The sequence below is a fragment of the Gadus morhua genome, chromosome 19, assembly GCF_902167405.1.
Source record: "Gadus morhua chromosome 19, gadMor3.0, whole genome shotgun sequence".
In the NCBI taxonomy this organism is placed as follows: Eukaryota; Metazoa; Chordata; class Actinopteri; order Gadiformes; family Gadidae; genus Gadus; species Gadus morhua.
In genome coordinates this window covers 8,511,564-8,516,563 of record NC_044066.1, presented here as the reverse complement: position 1 = coordinate 8,516,563, position 5,000 = coordinate 8,511,564, and positions in this window count along the sequence as shown.

Here is a 5,000-nt window from a genome sequence, read left to right as displayed (position 1 = left end):
ATAGAGTTTGTTATTGTGCACGGGGAGGCACTTTGTAAACTTTGTTTTTAAAAAGGGACTATACAAATATTATGGATCATCATCGTCCTCCTCATCGTCATCATCATCCTAATCATCCCCATCATCATCATTTTCCCTTCTTCATCTCCTTCTTCACCTCTTGTATCTTTATCCCCAGTGGAAGTGGTCACTGGAGAACAACTTTATTTTGTGTTGAACCTGCAAGAAGAAAAGTATTTTCACTCTGTCAGCCGTTTGCCGATGTATAAATGTGGCATAAGGACTTCTTTTGGAAGAAGAAGAAGAAAAAACGGAATCAGAAATGTGACGCTTCAGTATTTCCCCAAGGTACTACCTGTCACTCCATATATTTCAGGATGGCACTAAACTTTATACTGTGGCGGTGGTCTTCCCCTCAGCGTTTCCCTGGTGTAGAGATACTTACTGTAGCGTCCAACGACCGGGCCCTCTGCCTCTCTGAGCTCATTCCCCTCTACCAGACCCTCGTGGTTTATAGATGTCCTCCCTCAAATATTCTAAATATACACCAAAATATAACCCCTTATTATCAGCTCATGTTGCTGCATCAACAACATTTTTTTTATTTTGTAGGAATTGATTTATATCAAGGAGCTGACAGTGATCGGCTAGTTTGTGATTGGCTAGCTGTTGTAGGTTGAAGTGCATTGGTGTGAATTTGAATACAGACGGTGTTGACAACCAAACTAGAGCAGTGAATGATGGTGGCAGTGGTGTGTCCAATCTCATGAAGACAGGGGGGGGGGGGGGGTTGGGAGTGGCACAGAATGCCCCAGGGTGCACACACAGGGTGCACCCCCCTCCCCCTCGTGAAAAATAAATTGGTTGAAATTATGTCAGTTCCAGATTGACCAACAGATTGGGTTTGTGTACACAATGTATGTATAGCTCTACAAGATATCTCTCTCTCTCCCTCTCTCTCTCTCTCTCTCTCTCTCTCTCTCTCTCTCTCTCTCTCTCTCTCTCTCTCTCTCTCTCTCTCTCTCTCTCTCTCTCTCTCTCTCTCTGCCCCTCTCTCCCCCCCCCTCTCTCTCTCTCTCTCTTTCTGTCTCTCTCTCTCTCTCTCTCTCTCTCTCTCTCTCTCTCTCTCTCTCTCTCTCTCTCTCTCTCTCTCTCTCTCTCTCTCTCTATCGCTCTCTCTTTCAAGTGTTCAGGGAAAACATTCCTCATATGTGCTGCAGCTGAGGACCCACCCATCTGGCGTTGTGCAGAAGCTCAGGGTAGAAGGTGTCCAGAGGAGGGTCCTGTAGGACCGGAGCTTGGTATAGGAACCACGGTGTGTTGACTATAACCTAGAGAGAGAGAGGGGGAGAGAGAGAGAGGGAGAGGGAGAGGGAGAGAGAGAGAGAGAGAGAGAGAGAGAGAGAGAGAGAGAGAGAGAGAGAGAGAGAGAGAGAGAGAGGGGGAGAGGGAGAGGGAGACTCATGTTCCAAATTGGACTCATGGATTGGATGGGCTGGATCCCTGATAATCAACAGGTTTTTGAGCCTCTTTCCAAGGATTCCCAAGAGCAGTGATGGGCTTTGCAATAGTCCAGCCATCAACAATTCAATATATTATATATTTTATATATACCTGTATATACGGTTTAATTACATTTTGGTACCGACATTTTTTCTCTCCAAGAAAACAGGAGAAGAATATGAAGTGTAATGCCTGTTAATCCCTCCCACCACCCTAATAAATAGAGTGCCTCCGCCCTATATCCCTGGCAGATATCCTGTCCAACAATAGGTCTCTATTTCTACATCCTTCATGACAGCGCTTGGTTTGTGCATGTCAAAGAGCTTCAAATAGATCAAATAATGTGTCCAAAATCGAATGTGGTGCAGCAAGACAGACATGGAGATCTCCTGACCCGACAGCATCTGATTCCTCCCAGGGCCTCTGTGTTTGTGCTCTGCAGTGGTAGGAATGGGTCTAATCTGGTCTTAATCCCCTGAGCAAGGTGCTGAGGTGCACTGCAGCTGTAGAGGGATCGGAGGGTTTCAGGGGTCCGTCAAAGTGTCATCAGCATAGAGACACTAAGGCCCAATCCCATGTCTACCCCCTTCCCCCTTACCCCTCCCCCTTGTTTTGAAGGGGTAGGGGTAAGGGGGGAGGGGGAAGGGGTAAGGGGTAGAAATGGGATTGGGCCTAAGTCTACTGATGGTCAAGAGCTGTGATGGTCAATGACTGCTATACTTGCGCCGCGGGTCCACACTATTCTGACGTTTTAGAACCCCTTATGTGGAGACTTTTGAAGATGCCGAGGACCCCATTTTAAAAAGTGCTTTGAAAAGAGCACTTTTGACAATGCTGCAGACACCAATATTCGCTTCCATATCGGCTCTTATTAGTCACTATGTGTCCTCCCCTGATTCGTCGCGCCTCTAACAAACACCCTCCAAACACCACTGGTCGATTCCACAGATTAAACACCTCGTCGTCGGCAAGGGCGAGGAAATCTCCATTTTGGTTCTGCTTCCGTAGTATTTCCTGCGACTAAGCAACCAACCGCGGAGTAAGCAACCCTAGCTCCTGTTGACACGGGCACCAGTTTAAGTGGACGGTCACATGATGTGCGTTTCCAGGTGTAAGCTAAGCAGCCCTCGTCTGGATGGAGATCTCTGTCCAGACGAGCGCAGTATTAGTGTGGATGTAGCCCGAGAGAAACCCTGATTCGGTGCTTTGGGTCTAAGGAAGCGCTGTGTGTAATGACTCATAATGGACCTGACTCCATGAGTAGAGCAATGCGTGGCATTAATGCTGTCATGGAGGGTGAGGGGGTAGATTCCCAACGGGGACTTCCTAAAGGCCTGGAAGGTATTCAATGTGTTGTGAGGCGCTGTAGATAAAAGCGTCTACAAAATATCATTTATTATTGATGATTTACATCCGAGCAGTGGAAACTGAGTGGAGGATCCAGGTAGGCTATGAGTAAGCTGTGTCGAAACAACAGGTAGGGGTCAGGAATGGCTATAGGACATGATAGAACCACGAGGAACCCTGGCAGAGAATAAAGGAGTACAATTGTCTGACCTTTCACATAGAAACCATGCAGCATTGTAATATAATTTTGTTTTTCTTACATAATTCCAACACTCGTATTTCAAAACAATGGTCATGAAAAAAGAGTCATTTGGGTATTTATTTAATACAATACTTCAGTTGACAGCGAACTGCAAATTCTGCGAGGAATAAATCAACCTCTATTCATGAGATCCATTCCAAATTGAATGTGATGTAATTGTAATGACTAATTAGAGTCGGAAAATATGAATGCAATATAAATAATGGATTCCTTAATCAATTTCAGAATTGTAATAGTTTAATACATTTTCCATTAATAGTGCTTACATGAAAGTCAAACAAACTGCTGTTCTTCTTCTGTTTTAGTTCCACTCCTTTCACCAGTGTCTCCTTCTCTTGGTTGATCTACTTCCACTCGTCTCTGGGGAAAAAGTCTAATTCTCTATCCATCTTCGACCTCAACAGTTAACTAAGCGACCAATCAAATCCCTAAGACGTGAAAGTGGATGTAAGCCACCGGGCACCCTAGAGACTTACAGCAGATCCTCTATACTTCCAATATCCACTCTTTCAGACGGGAGATGGTTTAAGTAGAGCGTACCGTGAATGGCTGATGGTTTCAGGCCGCATGTTTCGCTTTTTACTGCACACATGTCTGGTTCCTCCAGGGAGCCTTTTGCTATGTTATACAAGACATGTGAACCGCTTTTCTCGTTTGTATTGTTGCGCCAATGCTTGTAAAACGAATGGCATGTGGACATCGGTGGGATCAAACCCGGTCCCCTTTCGGCCCGGGACACGAACACACACCCACGCCACTAGACTTCTTTCTCGAACACGAGGGGACTCCAATAAACGGACGATCCCTCTGCCCCAGAGAGCGGCGCCCTAGTCAGAGACACACGTTCAAACACGCCACATACAGACGGGGCCCTTGTTCTCCGAGCTCGCCCTCGTTCCACCCCCTTCTTTTTCCAGTACATCCCATAATCCCACCTTCGCACCTCATCTCATTTCCATTAATCCTCGGAACATCTCAGCCTCTCTCTCGCCGCGAAGAAATCAGGAAATGAAAGAAAGCGTCTGCCATGATCAAAGCGGCAAGAGCATTTCCTCCGTAAACAGAACACAATGATAGCTCACACCGCCAACAATACGGCACAGGGATGCCTGCGCCGTAGGTTTTTTGTGATCCTCATCTCCCTGAGGAAAGCCTTATTTCTCGGCGCGTATCTCCCTCAGTGGTTCCACAGCAGTATTTATTTTTTTCTTCCCATGGACCAAAAAGATCTCCCGGCGAACGCTGCGGCCATGTCTGCGCTGACAGGCGGGCCGAGATAAGGGCGCGCTCTCGGGTATTAGTTTGTCGCTCCTTTTCACCGCAAGGGGGGGGGGGGGGGGGGGGGGGGGGGGAGGTGAGCGTCGGAAAGTAGTCGCTCCCCCCCCCCGGTATCTCTCTTTCGGACTCCTTACGGGGACACGACGGTTCCTCGTCTTCTTCTGGGTCCTTTTCATTTGACGGGGGGCAGGGGGTGGTGGATGGTGGGGTGGGGGGGTGGGGGGTGGGGGGGGTGGTGTGAATGAATAAAGAAATTCAGAACAACAAAGCCTTCCACTCTTATTAAGTCAGCCACAAAGTCAAGCGCCGCAGAGCGCCATGCCGTCCGAGGATAGGTGAGTAATCCTCACCCCCCCCGCTCACTCCCTCACCCCTCTCACCCGCACACCTCCCCCCCCCCCCCCCCCCCCCCCCCCCCCCCCCCCCCTCCTCACCCGCGGTCTAGGAGCTGGCGCTGAATCTCAAATAGCCATTAACAACTGGCAGAAGACGACTGAGCAGGAGGTGAAGGACATCTCTTTGGGGTTTGCTTTAAGTTATGTCTTTATAAGGAATCGATGTGTTGTCTTTCAAAGGGACATGTATGTTCAAAAGAACATGAATGCTTTCT